This window comes from Phalacrocorax aristotelis, chromosome 3 (assembly GCF_949628215.1).
Source record: "Phalacrocorax aristotelis chromosome 3, bGulAri2.1, whole genome shotgun sequence".
Lineage (NCBI taxonomy): Eukaryota > Metazoa > Chordata > Aves > Suliformes > Phalacrocoracidae > Phalacrocorax > Phalacrocorax aristotelis.
Window position 1 is genome coordinate 56168470 of NC_134278.1, and position 18802 is coordinate 56187271.

The following is an 18802-nucleotide window of genomic DNA, read 5'->3' on the forward strand; positions in this document are numbered from 1 at the left end:
ACCAAACAATAAGCACTCTGATTTTGACACGCATTTCCCAGAAATGTGTAACGTAGCCTGATAGCTGTGCCAAGACGAAAGTTTAGGATTGAAGAATTCAGCCCGGTTGGAAAAGGAGATAAGAATCTGTGCTGCCTTTTTTCTTTTTTTTTTAAGCAACATTTAAGGTAGCAAATATGGAATTTAGCTATTGAAAGACAGTTGACTAATGAAAAAGCTTCCTAAACAGTGAAATACCACTCTCAGCTTCAGCGAGCATATTCTGTTTCAATTGCTGTGTATGTGGGAGTATAGTATTTTTCACAGATTGCCCTCAAATCTCATCACTACTTACGTGATAATATTTGGGGGCAGAATTTATTGCCAGAGGAAGTGTCTTTCTCCAGCATTCTGAAGTAATTCCTTAGGCTGCCGTATTTCTATAGCACCTCATGAATGGGTATAAGAGTTGAAGATGTCGTCACATGGGGTTCTGCTCCTGTCTCTCATCTTCCTAAACCAAAGCCCTCTGAACTCACCAGCTTCTTGGACTCTTGGTGTCCTCCCTAAGTTTAAATACAAATACAAATCCACACCAGGGGTTTCTCTACCACCCTCATTGCTGTCTTTGGGACATCCTGCTCATTTCCTGAGCGTGGGGGAAGCAGCAACCAGTATTTTCTGTGCAAAGACAGAAGTTCTGTAGCCTCTGTGATGAGATGATCATTCCAAGGTCAGTGGTAATCTAGGCCCCAGAATGGGACTCCTCCTCTGAACAGGACCCTAAATTTTGTATGCAGCTTCCCTGTTGTTAACACCTAATGTCACAAACAGTTACCAGCAAAGTCATGTGGGAACTATTCAGTGGGACTATTGATGCATATAAAGTTGCTGCCGTACAGAGCTGTTCACAAGACGAGGGCAACAGAGACTGAAAGAAAAAAAAACCTGCCTCAACCCAACATTACTGTACAAGTCCCTTGTTTTTTCATCAATAATTTACTTTAGGCGCAATACAGAACTGTATGGGACATTCCAAAGAACAATACAGGGAGATTCTCAGTAAAAAATACCTCAAATGCAGGTAGCAGAACAAAGGGTTGTACATGCTCAGTTTCGATTGGCTGTGTCCAACAGGCAACGCAGCCGTAAAGTTAAACAACATTCATAGGTGCTTAAACTGTGTCAAAAAATCCGAACAAAGCATGAACAAGTGAAGCCTGGTGCTTGCAATAATCTGGTGACAGCAGTGGAAAGCCCACCCGCCTGCACCAGGGCTTGCACTGAAAGAACCTCTTCTGATATGGCTTTGTCAGCATGTCCACCTACTGGAAACACTGAGCTGGCTGACACTTTGAGGTTTGTTTTCTTTCTTTCTTTCTTTCTTTTATTTTTTAATTTTTTTAAAAAAACTAACTGAGCTGCATTACTTCCTGGATGACATCAGCTAAATGGGAAGAAAAACAAGTCTTCAGGCAGTTGTTTTGCTACGCTGGGTAAGGCTGGGTCCAATCCAGTTTGGTTTTGCCAACAAAACACGGGGCTGCATCTCTCCCATGGAGGGAAATGCTTCTCCTGCAGGTTCAGCTGCTGGGTCAGGAAGCGTTTTCCAGCAATCGTGCACAGGTCAGGCATTTATAGAAAGGTAGAATTGATACATGAGAGGTCGTGAGAGGGAGATTTGCATAATCAAGGGATGTCACTTTTCTGTAATAAATGTTCTGAATGGGCAAATTTGCTGCATATTGACTGAAAGGCCTGGAAAAAAATAACTACACAGTTTCTTTTCCTTTTTTTTTTTCTTTTTTTAATCAGCTGCACCTAATTTGTCATGGTTCTAGCCTTCGGTCTTGCCTAGTGATAGGGAATTAGCCTGCATGGTCTAAAAGATACATGTAATAGATAAGGAGGGTATTAACAGCTGGACCATTTTTAGGCACTTTCAGCTGAAGCAGAGATACTGACTGATAGATCTTTTTGGATAGCAAAATTGTAACACTACCACTCCCTAACAAAGGGGTTCCCAGTGTTACATTCTGGGTAAGACTACTGTGAAGAATTACTTGACAGCTTCCATTTGAAATGGAATACTTTTGCCCAGCTCTTCAGAGATACTTTTAACAGCATTGCCTTTGGGAATGTGATTCACAAACCCAGGTTAGACATCCAGCTCTTCATAGAGTAAGTAAATAGCGTGACATAGACACAGGGTTTCCATGGCTGACAGGGTAGATTCCTAAGACCCATCGTGCTGTTTGGAATGAGGCTTCGGCCATTTGAGGACCAGATGTGTATGAAATGCTCTCTGTCTCTCTGATTTTGGTGCTTGGCTGCAGTTCTGAGTTCAGTACATGAGGCAAGTGTGATTCACAGCCGCAAAAACTTTGCTTGATCTTCAGTGCTTTGAGAATAAGGGGCTGCTTCATGCTTTTCTTGAAAAGCTCAGAGGAGAGAAGTGTTGACCACTTATTTAGGAGTCCTGTGGTTAGAGCATTTGCTCAGGAAGTTAGAGATCTGTGTTCAACAGGTTTTATAGTCTCAGGGGATTCAAATTATCCTTTTGCCTTGCAGTTATATCCCAGAGAGTGTGCACATTCCCCACCACTTTTCCTTTTGAAATAGTGCTATGATGCAGGGAAGGGCGCAGGGCTCTGAAGGCAAAAAGGGGTAAAGTTTTCCATAAGGAGTGTTGCTCAACAGCCCCAAAGTGAGAACACTCTACTCCCAGAGAAGCTTACGGACTAAGAACTAGGGCACTAATCTGAGAGATGGGACACACCAGTTTATTTCCTTCCCAGTGAGATGGATGTTGAAGATTGGTCTCCTATTTGAGTATGAGAAACAGAAGAAATAAAATTAAATTCTATGACAGCCTTTCTCAAACATCTTCTTTAGTTAAACACATGAGATGAATGTGGCTAATATCCAAACTTTGTAAATACCTCTAGAAACTTAGTGGGAATATGAAGCTGTAAGCTTGCAGAGCTTCTTACTTCACTCCTTCAGTTATTTTCTGGCATGGCCCATCAATGCTACTAAAGGTCTTTTTTTTCTACCAGTATCTTTGCAATTATCCTTCATAAGTCCTTCCATCCCCACCTGATGGAGGGGATCATTCATTTCTCAAAATGAAGACTCTGTAGTGCATGCAGCTTTCAGTACTTATTGGGAGGGTTGGCTGAAAGTGTCCAGCTGAGCATCCAGTGAAGGGCAGAAAAGCTCTGCCCTTTTCTCTTCTCCAAGATTTCAGAAGGTGCAGAAGATGAACTGCAAGAAATGCTGCCTGAAGAAAATATTTTACTCTCATTCTATAAAACCATGAAAGATTAAAAGCATTTTCTTCAACATTGCAAGAAACCTGAATCTAGAATTTGAACTCTGACCACTTGCAGGACTGTGTTCCGTACTAGCATGGAGCTATCATACTCAATCCCAGATGGAATCTTTGAGAATATCTCACTTAAGTTACTCCTTGCTTTTCATCTTTTTTTATTGCTTCTGTTATAGACTCTTTGCTGTCCCTCAGAGCAAGCAAACAAGGCCATGGTGTTATGTGTGCAAGGGATAGGCAGGAAAATAAAGGAAAGAAAAAGAGCTACAAACTTTTGTCCCTCTTTCCAGAACAGTTTATCAATGCTCACATCCTCAAAGAGAATTTTAGCTACTGAGCTAAGAAACAGAAGTTAGCGTTTATGGTATTTCACCATTTAAGGTTCAGAGAGGCATCTCATAATTATTCTCATAGCAATTAAGGATGAAGTCGTTTTGACAGATCCCGTGAAATTCTGTCTGGACCTTAAATCTTTAAGAGATTATTAGAAGTCATGACAGGTACTTCTGTCCTCTTCCTTTGTCCCTCAAAACTGAAAAGACTGCTGTTACACAGAGCTTGATATGTTTTTTACTTCCAGTCTCCCATTTCTGTACCCACAGTCCTCAGCAAAAGTAGAAGGCCAGCAAACATGGCATACAGGTAAGGGACAAACTTCAGTGGATTGTGAGTGACTGAAAACAATTTACTCCTGTGCTTTCCTTTAGTCTTAATTACCTCCAACAGCACCAAAATATCCTGCGCCAGCACTATGACCATAAAAACTGCTTTCTCCCAGCAGCACTTTCTTGACTGTCATCAAGTCTGTATATTGCATTTACAGGTATGAACTTAGAGTTTATTCCGACAAGATTAAATCAAGACAAGGAGGCAAAATTTTGTGTGAGGATCCTTGGAAAACAGACTTAGTTTCCAAGGTGGCATAGTTTTCCTGAACCAGAAAACAAGACATGGGCATTGACGTTGGGTTTTGCAGTCATTTAACAGCTATATTGAGTAGCCAGATGACGGGAATAACAGGGCATCTTGGTTACAAACCAGAGCTGGTTCTTTTAGTATATAGCCCCAAGGAAAAGTGGTTAGAGTGAAGATTACTAACCTGATAACCCTGCTAAGGGAGAAAAGCATATTATAATAGATGACTGAAAGTATCAAGAGATCTTAAAAAGAAAGGCCACTGTGAAGTATTCATTTATTTCTTTATATTAGGTGTGCTTGATTTGTACAATATTTTAATTCCATCTTTATTGGCTTCTCAGCTATTTCATAAAAAACAAAGCTGAAAATATTCCCAATATTTTACCACCCCGACCGCATGTGATGCCATGTGGACAGTGTAAATTGCCCTTGTGTAATAGTTGAAGTGGTGTCCTTGTGTGCCTCTCTTCCCAATGGCTGATTCCCTAACTAGATGAGTTAACTATGCTCAACAGCACGTTTTAACAGAACAAATACAGACGTGGCTTACCCTGACCGATCGAGGCATTACTCCAACTTTACGTTGTTTTCAAGTCTGTTTTAAAGCCACTTTCTTTTTCTGTAGGTCTTACATGGCTTTGGGCTTATAAGCAGCAGAGGTTATGTATTTAGTTATTTTTTTAGTTAATCTTTCCTGTTGAAAATATTCCACCGTTTACTGGCTCTGTCATCTGGAAAAAAGTGGTGCACCTTTTTCCAGTGGTGCTAATTAGGACCACTACACATTTCCTCATCACCGAGTTTTGTTCAAAATTGTTGTGGCTAATTCCATCAGTCCCTGACAGATTCTCTTACCCCAAGCCGCAGAAGCCTTTTGGTGACAGAGAATTATTTTTTTTAATTAGTTTCCTGTCTGTGCCTTGTGCATTCTGAGTCACCTTGACACATAGTGGTAATGTGTCAGAAGTGTCCAGCTAACACCTGACGGACTGTGTGAATTTTTTTTTTTAAATCACTCCCTCAGTATTGGCTCTCAGCTGCATAACGCCAGCTGGTGTGTGTGTGCACAACGCACACATATCTGCTCAGATCTTACTCAGTTGTGAATTATTTGTCTTCTCTAAATGAAATCCAGGAGATTCAGCCTCAGTTCAAACCTGATATTTTATCCTACTGAAACTCCCTTGTTTGATTTACTGCTTGGGCTAAGTGATGCAGAAAAAAAATCAGAGCTAATCTGACCTTTGTTCTTGCTGTTTGGCTAAACCAGGATCTTACTGAAAACCTAGATAAGAAAGATAGCTTTGCCATTTTTTGTCTGTATGAGAGTGAGCCTCATCTGTAAAATAAGAGCTAACCTATTTCACAGTGAGACCTAATGTATGGAGTTTGCTTTTATATCCTTAGATGAAATGTTGTTTTGGGGTGCAAAGTTTTGCTTTGTTTCACTTAGAAATTAAATTCTTCCTATTTTTCAATGCTCAATTACTAATCCAAGGTCTTGTACTACACCACTGACAATCTATCCTAGACCAGTTCTGGTTCATTTCACTTTTTTTGCTGTCTTCCTGAAACACAGGTTTCCCTTCTCCTCCACATATGTCCAATTGTCCCTGAGCTTTCTATTTTATTGACAGCTGTATTGCTTCAATGTCGTCTGATGCTCTGGTCCATTGCTGCAACCCTGAGCTTGCAGTCTGTAATGGCTTTCTGAATTCAAGGCATCTCTGAGTGCTTTATGTCCCCCCAAAACACCAGATAATATGGGAGCCCAGACTCAAGAATGACAAGAGCGAAATAGCAGCAAGCAGATTTCAGATAGGCAAATTTCTGTTTAAGATGAGGTTCAGGAAAATATCCAAGGCTGAAAAGGGAAGATAATTATTAAGTCAGATGGAAGTGTTTCTCAGGGAAAGCCTTCTGGCTCAAGGAAGATTCTGAAGACTGAAGAACGTCTTTTTCACTTTTGGACTGGTATCTGTGGCGTGAAGGTCTTCATGCATGAAGGATATTGTCTTGAGAAAAGGGTAAATATTTATATGTAAATCAAATCTACGAAGTGTGGTACAAGTGGAAGAAAGTCCTCTAAGCTTTTCATAGTTTCATGCCACTTTGTATGTTTCTGTAGTTCTCTTTTATACAGACTTGTTCCTTTAATGTCCCTGCCAGCAGGGTGGGAACCTGCCTTTGTCTTGAATAAACCTACAGTGCAGTTGCAAATGTGAAAACTGAATACATAGTTTGTGTAACAGTGGTTGAACATAAATATATTTAGAAAATATATCTACTGTAAGAAGTAATATCTGGTGTTTTCTCAAGTTAACTGGTAACGGGCTACATTTGAAAAATATTCATGGTCTGTTCCTTATTTTTGGCTCATCTTTGGCATCAGCTGCATTGCTCAAATGAAAGCAATTCAGCATGTCTTTCCCCTTATGTATGTGAATCAACAGATGAGAGATGGCAAAATAAGTTAATAGTTAACATATGTACATGAACAGAGGACAAATTCCAAACAGAGCAGAATCAGGCATCTGGGCAAGGTTGTCATGCACCTTGAATCACCCATTAAATATAGGTTTACCTTGTTCCAACTTTTCCCCCCAAAGGTTAGCGCTGGGGCGGTTTCTTTTCATGGCCATCCACCTTACTGTTTGATCTATATTAGGAAGACATTGATTTGCAAACTGCTCTGAAAAGATCTTTAAAATTAAGATTTTTTTTTTTTTCTTTATCAGTAAGGCATGTTTCCTGATAAACAACAGAGCTTACCACATAGCATTTAGGCAGCTGCAATTTGTTTTTCTCTAGTTGGAGTGGAAGAAAGAATAAATCCATCCTACCTTAGGCAGGGAAAAGTCATGTTTCTCTAACAGTTTGGGCTGGCATGACCTACCCCATGCCTTCTACAAGAGCTGGAAGATACTGCTTTTGAAAAAACAGATGGGATTGTCTTTAAAGATCTTTATCAGAAGTGGTTTGGTGTCATGCTGTCTTTTACTACAACCTCACCATCTCTCTTCAAAGAAAGATTTTCTGTCTTGTGTTGCCTCACGTTCATTCCTGTGTTTCAGTTCATAGTGAAAATTTGATAGTGCAGAACTCAGGTGGCTGGAAAAATGAATAGTCAAGTCTTTGCCTCAGAACATTAATGGAAAACCTTTCATACACCATTACTAAAAAGTAACATCCTATTTGCCAAAGTTGTCTCAGAATCTTTGAAGAAATGCAAAGAACTCTGAATACAGTGGAAAGAAAGTTAAGAAATTACTTTCTGACCAATGCTGTGCTGATTGTTTGGTCTCTCAAAAGGGTTGTTGCACTGGGGAAAACTCGTGCTGACCTGCCTTCTTACCAGTCCTGCCCTATTAACAGTCCTACTGGGGCTGCAGAGGTGCCTCCACAAGGCACCTCAGAGATCACATCTTTACTGCCAAGGTCTTTTTGCACCTCTGGCTATTCACTCCATCACTGATATGCTTGTGCCACACATAGACATCCTGTGGTCTTGTAGAAAGGCAACAGCTTCATTTAAGCCATTGCCCATCAGCACCTCATAGCAAAAGTGGGACAACATGGAACTGGTGCCAGACTTTCAGGCTATGGTCTTGTCTTGTGTGCCCCTATATCCAGTTGTCCTGAAGGACGAGCCACCTGATACCCTTCCATCCTTTTGTAGCCTGCAGAGAAGACACCCCCCTCCAGTCTGGAGCTGGCCCCATTGGCACATCCTGCAAGGGTCATTGGTCCAGCAACTGTCTTCCATGAGGGGAAACCACAGGCCTGACCCAGAATAATTCAAGACTGACAACAAAAATATGGATGATTTGTCTATGGACTAGGGACCATACAGCACATGGACTGCCAGACAGATGAAGGTAGAGAGCAGTTCTTAGGGCTATATGTGTCTGGAAGGAAAAGTAAGGAATAGAAACCAGGCAATTGGGAACAAAAGTCTGTCCCTGAGGTACTGTGTCAGGAAACCATACATTGCCACAAGGTATTATTTATTGCTAGCTAGAGTCACAACCCATAGTTATTGCCCAGTATAAGATATTTTTATAGTTGTCTCTTGAACTAACCAGAGGCAAGGAGACCTTAAAAGACCTATCCTTTGCTTCCTCTACTCATCTGCATTTCTTAGCCTTACTGACCTGCTATCATCCAGATGTTGACCAGGATGGTTCACAGTGACGAGGGAAAGTACAGACATGGTATAAGCCTTTAAAAATTATGGGTGAGGTCTTTCTTAGACCCAGTTTTATTACTGTTACTGCTGTTAGATACTTCCTAGTTATGTTCTATTTTAGTCAATTGGATTACCTACTGCGATGTGGAAATAATCTGTGTAGCAGAGGGTCAGCCATATGCTCTGAAGCTTTGACCAATGAATTCTGCATAGGAGCAGTGCTCTTCCCTGCAGCTGAATATGTTTATAAGCATGTCTTGGGGGTTAAGCCACCAGGGCAGCAGGGTTGCTACCATGCTCATCTGTGAATGGCTCATGAATGGTTAATGCAGTGAATGAAATACTAAGATGAATGCGTAAATACATAAGAAAAGAAGATGTAATATTAAGCACTGGGAAAACTGAATGGGTTGCTTTAGGTTAATGCACCAACCTAAAATGAGTTACTCTACTGTCCTTCCCAAAACAGGATGGGTGGATATGGAAAGTGGATCCATAAATAGAAGTTGCTGAGTTGCGTCCTGTGTCAGGCCTTTCTAGTACTCTTTATCCTTTGCTCTCCTTCCATTTTCAGCTGTAGAGATTTAAACTGAGCTGCCCGTCATTGAGATGGAGAGCTAGATGGGCTACCAAAGCAAGTCTAAGCATTTGGGAATACAGAAAGCAACCAGCTTTAAAATGAAAAAATACCAGCTGGATAATTTTATAATAGTAATAAAATAATACATGGATAATCTTTTAAAAATTGCAGACATAAATTTCCCTTGAAGGGCTATTAGTAACCCAGTCCTATGATATTTCCAGTGTTTACTACTCCATTGCCAGTGTGTTTTTCTTTACTATAGGTTAGGTTCATACTAGTGAAAGACTCATGAGGTGGCAACGGGCCAGTACTAAATTTTCTCTCTCATACTATCTGTACAAACCTGACAGAGACAATATGTCCTGCCTAAATATTTCCCACAGGAACAAAATAAAAGTAGTGGGAAAGAACATGGTTCCTTGACTGAACTATTTACCCAGCAAGGTATCGCTAAACAGACTTGAATGAGTTTTGGTTCTGTTTAAGCTTTTTCTTAAAAGGGCTTTGTAGGATTAAATAAACAAGCCCTTTTTAACTATGAGTGAAGTACACCAAATTGCCTTGTCTCCAAGTAGGGTACTGGCCCCTCATAAAATGTCCTTTTTACTCACTTTTTTCCTTTCTCCTCCACATGTCCAACGATAAAGCAATAAACCACAAAAATTTATATTCATTTGGTTTTGTTTGCTTTTAATGAAAAAAAATGAATGAAGGATATAAGTAAGTTTTTTTTATGCTATATAGAAATCTATTAGTTATAACTTGTCACTAAAAACTCCACTGTGGACATTATTCAAAGGCATAAAACTGTAATAAACAGACAAGAACTAGATGTTTACAAACATTTATCTAATCCCACAATCAATTATACTCAGGTTGATTGTAGTGAGCAAAAGGGATCATGATGTCAGGCTGTAGTGCTCTGTAGACTGATAAAATGTGTCTCAGTTTCACTTAATCTCAAGTACTGAATCAGAGGGGTCTGGCTCTGTTTGGGCCTTGCTGAAGATTAATTTTCATGGTGTGGTGCAATACAGGACTGAAACAATGTTGATAAATGAAGAAAGACATCAAGAAGAGCAAAAATTATGCTTGAACCTTTTTTGAGTGGTTCTTAACCACATCCTGATCTGTGATCCCACTAAATCTCCAGCTTCATGTTTGTGCCCAGGTATGGGTAGTCAAGAACACTGCTCCCTCCTCTGTTTTATTATTGTCCTTGTTAGACTAAAATACACTAAAAGGCTGCTGAGAAACTTCAGTCATTGTGGGATGCAGTTACATCTAGGTATCAGAAAGTATTCTACCATACGCCATGATCTAAAATAGCTTCTAGCTATTTTTAGATCAAGTGTAACTGTTGATATAAACCCCTTGACTCTGTAAATGGTCTGGGTCTTGGAACCTTAGGAAATTCTCTCTCCAATGATATTACTAGTTCTTAATATGAACATTAAAATCAGTTGATGCTTCTTTTCTTCTGTTATTTTTTGTTGTTTGTCTTGCCTATGATTTAGGAGGTCAAGACACTAAATAGTCCAGTAAATATATGTTAAAAAATAATTTGTCAACATAATTTGTTATTAATAAATGTTACCAAAAAAACCCAAAAGACTACAAAGCAAGATAAATTGTAGGTAGTCAAGCTTTCTTTTTCCTTTTCTCTCTGCTTGTAAACAAAGACGATTAAAGTTATGGGAAAGGATACACTCTGAGGAAGGAGAGTGTTGTGCAAGGCTACCCTTAGTCTAGTAAGGGCTATTTCCATGGGCTCCTCAGTAGTCAGTGGAGAAAGGTAATGCGTTTCAGATGTGACAAAGTACAATTGCTTTGGGCTTTTGTTCTGAATCTCTTCTGGAAGAGATAATCTTTCTCCATCAGCAACAGAGAAAACTCCTGGAGCTTATGGAGTAATGCCTGTGATAATTGCCCAGGAGCAGCAGACAAGCACCAGTAGTTTCTTCCAGAGGTGCAGGAAAGCTCTGGAGATTTTGTTTTCTCAATCAGATGGGAAGCAGGCAAGTGAATGAGCTGGTATATAATATCAAGAGAAAGACCACTCTTGCCTGACAGAAATATGTGCTGGTAGCTCTTTATCCCTGTTCATAAAGCATGAACTATTAGTGAAAACAGGCTTTCCTCCCTTACAATCCTCTTACAAGCACTGAGTAAAACATTAGGTCTTGTATGCAATTTCCAGTCACTGCTTTAATGAAAAGTAACTGAATTGCCCTATGACAGGTTCCCGTCACAGAGCTGGTCCAAAAGCTGTGGTGAGATGCAATGAGCTGCAGTTCTTTATCAGTGTTCTTGACTGTAATGCTGATATGTCATCTTTTTCTTCCCCCAGAGGATATACATCTCTCCCTTATTGGGGATGAATCCTATAGTCCTGAACATCCTTTGCCTTTTGCCTTTGCAAGGATTTTTTACCCTGTGAAGAGGTAATAGAGTACCCATAGTCCGATCTGGCAGTGCCCGTGCACTCTGAAATGTTCACGCTAAGTGCAGAAAGCCTGTGCAGTTCAGCCTTTTTAAAACTAATGTAAGAAACAAAAGAGTGGAATAATCGCTGGAGGTGACTTAGAAATTAAACTTATGTTTTTAGAAAAGGTACAGCATTGAAGAAGCTGTCAGGGTGAAGTGGAGCTGATATGTAAGCAATCTGTTCCATGGAAGTTCCCTAGTAACCATAGATGTCAGCAATGCCAGGAGAACTTGGCGTACTGACTCTAAGAGGAGTTGTCCGGAGGGTGAAGCGGTGTGGAGGCATCGCAGCCAGGCTCTGTGATTAATGGGAACTCGAGGTACCATGGAGCTGGTACACTGCACATTTGCTACCCTGGGCCAACAGTCTGTCATACTTTTGACAAAATGCTGTCCTTTTGGTGAACTTTGCTCATTATAATATCATTATAATACAAAAACACACCTCCATCCCAAAAGTTACCTGCCTCTAAGGTGTGACCACCGCTTGCTAGGCATGCTCTTTGAATTTTCCTAGTCTACACCTTTAAAAGCAAAGCGAGGAAATTTTACACCAATCATAATAAAGGTATGTATGACTAGAGTCACTCAAGCTCCACCTGAAAGATAAAAATTAGTATAAAGTGTGTGAAGAGAAAGAGGGTGTTAGGGAAGACACCACTCTCACTTCTGTGACCAGTCGACAGGCTGAGCCTCTCTTCTCCCTCATTGGGATGCCTTTGGGAAAGATTGGAAACCTCTGTAGAGTCACTTTAAATCTCTAATGTATTAGAGTTGCTTTGCTTCTTATTAGAGTCGTTTCATATTTGTTTTGTGTAAATCCCTAAGACATTGGAGTTGCCGTGTAAATCTCCATTGTATAGAGTTGCGTAAATCTCTAAGGCATTGGAGCTGCCAGGTAAATCTCCATTGCATAGAGCCACCTCATATTCGTTTAGCATACTTGTAGCCAGCAGTGTACTCATATCTGTGCTATTTATGTGTGTCTTGTAACCTGTCTTATCACTGGTAATCCAAAGAACTCGTGTATCTGTTGCTTTAATAACTTGCAGTCTTCATTAATCTAGCTGTGATCATTCTCATTGAACGCGACCGGCCTGGGCACCTGTCAAATTTGTTACTGACAACAAATACTCTGGTAAGTGGTTACTTCTACAACCCTTAGAAAATAAACCATTGATCAAGTCTGAGACTAAGACTGGACTTAGCTACACCTAGACTCCTCTCAGAGAAGGATTTTAGAAAAGAAGGGGGTCCTGTCTGAACCTCGTGACTCAACAGTAGGATCTACCCCTAGCCACTCCTCAGACTCCTACTATTAACGCAGCTCCCCTCAATATCTTGCACGTTTTCCTTTTCCCTTGAGCGGCTGCTTGTTATACTACCCTCACAAAATAATTTCTCTCCTATAAAAGCCATCTCCATGTAAAGCCTCTCCTGTGCAGTGATTCAGGCACACAGAAGTGTTTTATGTGGGGAAGCTCCTTCCTTATGGACACTGCAAAGAACAGAAAATTTAACATAATCAAAGAGAAAAACTTCTAGCCTACTCAAATAAGATATTGTTGTATTTTTCCCATTAGTGTGGGGAAAATTAGTGATGTGTTGTGGATGGTGTTAACCCAAGTGTCCGTCCTTTCAAGTCAGTGGATTTGCAATCGACGGTCTCCCTCTGTCCTTGGGCTTCCTTTAAGGCTACCTTTAAACATACTCTGCTTGTTCAGGAAGCTGTCATTAAACAGCAATAACCTTTTATTACTGAATTTAGCTGGATTTGAATGGGTGACCTAGAGATTAAAATTTCAGACTCTGTTACTAATTAACAGAGTTATTTGAATCCCCGAAGAATTTATTATTTAGTACCCAGACTTAAACATTTTCTTCTTTCATTTCACAAAGGTGATTTTCACGTCTTTTATGATTTAAAAGCTACTGTTTATTCCAGAGCAAATTTAGTGTGCTTATTCATCACTTTGCAGTGATGGGCACTAGTTTTCTTGGCCCTGATTCCTGCAAACCTTCAGTCACATTCTTTTTAAACACAGAATTAAGTATATTTCTAAAGGCTGCACTGAGGCAGCGATTTATCAGGCTAAGCTCTGCCTCCCAAGTCTTTCCTTGGGGAAGTGCTATATGCTAGTTTTGCATTGGGTGTGAAGGGGTAGAATAGATATTAGTAAATAAGCCTTTGCTTATTTGTAATTATAACATCTTTATATGAAAAACGAAGTGTAGTTTTTGAGTGGAAGAAATTATTTTTCCAACAGATGAGATACTCAAACTGCAGGAAACAGCTAGTTGTGAGAATATCTGGCATTGTTTCACTGGAAACCAGTGAACAGCTAAGAAGGTTTGGGCTGAAAATTGGATTTAAGAGTAAATAACCCCACCTATAGTATAATAAAGAAGTTCAAGCATCTGAATGTCAGTGGCCTAAGTAATTAGAAAAAGTATTTGGAGGTTAGAAGTAAATTACCAGAACTATGCAATTCCTTCTTCTCTATATCAACAGTGACTGAAAGAACCAGACAGCTAAATCTCTGAGGACCAAATTGTAACCCAATGTAAACACTTTATTGGCAAAGTTCAGCACAATTGTACTCTTTAACAAAATCTTTATTTTATAGTGAAATATTTATTTTTTTAATATTGTAATGCATGCAATGTTTGTGAAAGAATGTATTTAAAAATACAATTTTAAAATAAGGATTTTAAGACTCAGAAATTCTTTAGGAATAAACACCAGACCTTGTGTGAAGTTTCTAGGTACTATATTAATGAAAAGTAACTTAATTTCATCCTGGCAGGTTCTAACCAGAAGACAGCTTTGCAGAGCTGACTCTGCAGCTGAGGTGATACACTGGGAGCAAGACCTAAGGGTAGTTTCAGTGTCAGCTTTTAAATTTGTAAGTAATCACTCAGTCTGGTTTTTCTCTTGCATTATACGTTTGTGACAAGAAAAAACTCTTTCAGAATGGCTTTCAATGAGTGTTTTACTTTAAGACTCCAACAGCTCAGTCTTCCATTTGTTTTAATTTACCGTTTGTTACATTACCATTCTGAATGAATTATAAGGAAGCTCCTTGTTATCAAAGTATTCTAGTAAGACTTAGGTCACAGCTTTCAACTGAAGAAAGCAATTTAAGTTAGATCTTTTACAGTTTACATATCTGCAACTGCAGGGAACAAATTTTTCACTGTCAGGCTTAATGTAGCCTGAACAATATCACAGTCTCACAGAGGTTAAAAAATCCTTTACCTAATAAATGATTGTTTATTTTTCCTTGATATCCTACGTAACTGTGAAGCATGTGGAAAGTGCAAGCTCATGTACCACCCGGGAGCCCTTCCCATCTCACTGAATCAGGTGTGAGCGGCTGGGACATGATACTTGTGCACACACTTCACCCCTCTTTTCCATAGTTTAGTTTCCAAGAAAATCACAGCCCTAACGTATCTGCATTATTAGGGGAACAGGACTATGGTCCACAGAGCAAAGACCTCTGCCATGCTATATAGGTAGAGCCAGAATGGATCGTTGTATCATGAAGGTACATAATTTATATGTCCAAATAAAGATCTGGGAGAAAATAAACTGACACAAACAGAAGCAGAAGGTTTGGACACCTTTTATAGCAGTGGGGCTTATATGGGCCAAGTGAATAGGATTTGGGGTTGAAGTGCGTGGGAAGGAGCAAGGTCTAAGTTTCGGGGGATTTTTTGTGCAACTGTGTCATGTTCTTGTGTGTCTGCGTTCCAGAAAGGAGTACACAGAGGTAACTGCATCTTTAATGCAACACCAGCCAAGAAGCAACACCACTACCAGAGTTATTATCTGTACCTTTAGCTACATATATATCTGTATATAGAGATATATGGTTTAAATACAACCTTGCAGTAAACAGAAGTCCTGCCTGAGCCAAGTAGTTGCTTTTAGAATTTCAGAATGGACTCCTGAGAGTTGTTCAGCTGTTCTGTGACAATGTAATTAAAAGCAGAGCATTGTTTAGGGCAAATGAGACTGTCTTCATGAATAACTTGTATTCTACAAGAGCTGACTTTGTGTCAGCATATATAAAATAGCCAGAAAATAGTGTGATGGATGTCTCATTTGCACAGTTTAAAGTCAGTGGGCATTCATTTTTTTTTCACATGGGTTCCTTAACTGGAAAAAAGATGTTTGGCCAGAAGGCTAAAAAATAAGATACTTCAGAGAAGTAGAGCACAAGGGAAACAAGATGGCACCAGAGGTGAAATGAGAAGGCAAGTGCCTTCTGTAGAAGCAGTAGAGTGGAATTGTTTTCTGCCTTTCACACAGGTGAAATAGAGGTCTGCATTGATATATTTCTGGAAAAGGAATAAGCAAAAGTGTTTCTCTGAATGCCTCATGAGAGTTCGTCTTTTTATTAGTCAACGTCTTTTATCTGAGACCACAATTCCAGTCCCAGCTACAGATTTCTTCACCTGTATTTCATGAATTTTGTTTCCTGTGTTGCCACCGTACAAAACCCCTCAGTACTAGCACAACTCCCCTCAAGTCATAAAAAACTGATCTATGAAAAATACTGCACATTTCTTATTTTCCTAACTTGTTTTGAACATATTTTTATTTTTATGAAAGTAAAATCTGTTGCCAGGTTAATTTTTCAATCTTTCCAATCTGCCATAAATACAAAGGTAAAAGTCCTAGAGAACAGTGGGAGATGGCAGAATGGAGGAGACAGAAATTGGAATATATTTATAAATATATATTTATATGTATTTATATATATTTTTATATATATTTATATATTTATTAACAAAGAAATATAAAGCATCTATTATGAGTGAGATTATATAATGCCCTCTGGGTTTTCAATCCACATTTTAACCCAAACTTTGGAGCAACGTAAGAGGGATTTTCATTCAGAGAATCTTTCCTTCATGTTAGGTTGATGCCGGTGTATGAAGGGGCATGATCTGGAGGGCCCTGTAGGTGCTGTGCTTGTATCCAGTGTGGGCATGTTCCATGCAGAGCAGGGGCATGTTCCATACACCGGAGTTTCAAGGTTTTGGTATAAGAAAGTCTTAATAATTGAGACTATAAAGCAATTACATTTTATTTTTGCAGGTTGAAGGGGCACTATGCTTTTAGGTGTATGACATAACTCTGCTTTCCAATAAATGCTTTATTTCCAGCAACACCGGCGGGAAGAATAGAATCCCCTTTCCTAAAGTGTTAGAATGATTTTTTTTCTTATAGCCACAGATCAGAAAATAAGGCAGAAGGCCATGTCTTAATTCCTGTCTGCCCACAGGTCAGCAGCAGCGTGTTAATGAACACATTTGTCAATGCACTACAGCATAGCTACCCCATCGTGTCGGCAGGGTGCTTCCTCTCTCTGTCCCCACCTTATCATGTATCTGATTGTAGGATAGACAGTACAGAGCACCCCATGGTTCACCCTATGGTAAGTCAGTGCCTGCAGGCAGTGCTGTGGGCAGTGCTGTGGTTTAGTCTGCGTGCTTGCAGGCAGCAGGGGGAAATGGGAAGGTGCGACGGGAACAGGTCCCCTTCACCCAAGTGACCAGAGGTAGGCAAAGTGGTATGTCTTTTGCTCCTGCAACCACCTTCTCATCGAATGGCTGGTGCAGAAGCTGGCTATGGACCACGATTTCCATTAGCAGGATAGCATTCCCCTTCTTCTCTCACCCTGGGAGCGAAGCAGGACCAGGACTGTGAAGAGAAACTCTTTTCTGTTTGTGTAGAGGGAATTTTTCTGCAACTTTAGCAGATAGCCAGGTTAGTGACAGGGTAAAAATGACAAATTACAAGGATAGTACAGGGAGACTAGTCTTAACAAGAAATTGCAGAGATCACCTATAATTTTTACTGAGCAAAACACATGCTATTTTATCACTTTCCAGTAATGGATCAAACAAATCTCATTTTTTGGGGGGTGAGAGGGAGACTTAGATGAAATGGTATTTGGGTGGAGGTACATTTAATAACGTTTTATGGCATATTATTTTTTACAACAAGCACAAAGCTTGTTATTTTTGCTTCTCTAACATAAGAAAAATTACATTCTGAACATTCTAAGACTCCAGAAGTGGCACAGCATTTTTATCTCTGTCTGTCTGCATCTTCAAAGCAGGGGTGAGGCAAGGGAAGCAAACAACTAGAAGTGAGCTGACAGTGTACCATTTCACCACTCTGGAAGTCACAGCTGAAATTAGAGGTTAAAACCTCACCCAAGTGTTTCATAATAATACTTTGCCCTGCTGATATGCTTAGCTCTCCCTTTGTTCCTCCATGCAGGTCACCTTCACCCTGCTGTACTATGAGGCAGTCAGTCCAAGGAAAAGAGGTGGTGATTCAGGGCTACGGCTCCCTCTGAGATCAGTGTCATCCCTTTCTGGATTGAAAAGGAGATGAAGCATGTCTCCTCACCTCTGGGGTCTGCACGTGTGCTCCTGACCCTGCCGGTGAGCTTGTGCACACATGCCTGGGGCATTGCTCAGAAGCTGGGTCAGTTTGTGGATGTCAGGGCAGATATGGGTCCCTGTTTTTTGCCATTGGCCTCCCATGCCCTCAGTGTGCATGCTTGGTGTTTTCTGGTTTGCCCAGTCCTGTCATCAGGCAGTAGTTAGTGAGGTGTGCTGCTGTACTCCAAGGATGTAATCAGCTCTTTTTGCATACCTCTTCCCAAAGCTGTAGTGAGACTGAGTCTGAGCCCTGGGTGAGGTGGCTGCAGAACAGGCTGCTGCGAGCTGTGGTGTGTCATTGAGCGCAAGGCAGGGGTGAAGACAAAAACCCTCCAAGCAAAGTGGGGTGGGGAAGGCTGAGCAAGGGTGTGTGCAGGCAGATTATTTGCAGCCAGAGGTGAAAGCAGCAGTGGAAGTGTGATGACACAGAGGCAGGAGTACAGAGGTGACTAGGATGAGTGCTGGGAGTGCTCACAAGCATTCGCTTGTCGGAACAAGCCTTGCGCCATGGTCACCTTGGCTGTGTGGTGCTCAGTGTAAGCTAGCTCAGGTCTGCCCTTTACTGCTCCACATTATGGCTGGATCACTGTTTGATGAGGACATCGATGTATGAAAGCAGGGTGTGATGTGGGGAGAACCTGCAGCTGAAGGGAGGTGAGTCTGCAGAGAGTCAAAAGCCAAAACATCTCTGTGCTCCCATTGATCTCTGAAGATCCCCAGACCCTTTTAGGTTAAAGAACGGGCAATTAATTGACAGATAACCCGTGGAGGCACCAAACTTGACAGAATTAGGGATTGCGTGTTCTGAGGATGGCATGCCCTTGAACAGGTTTTGGGAAGTGTTACA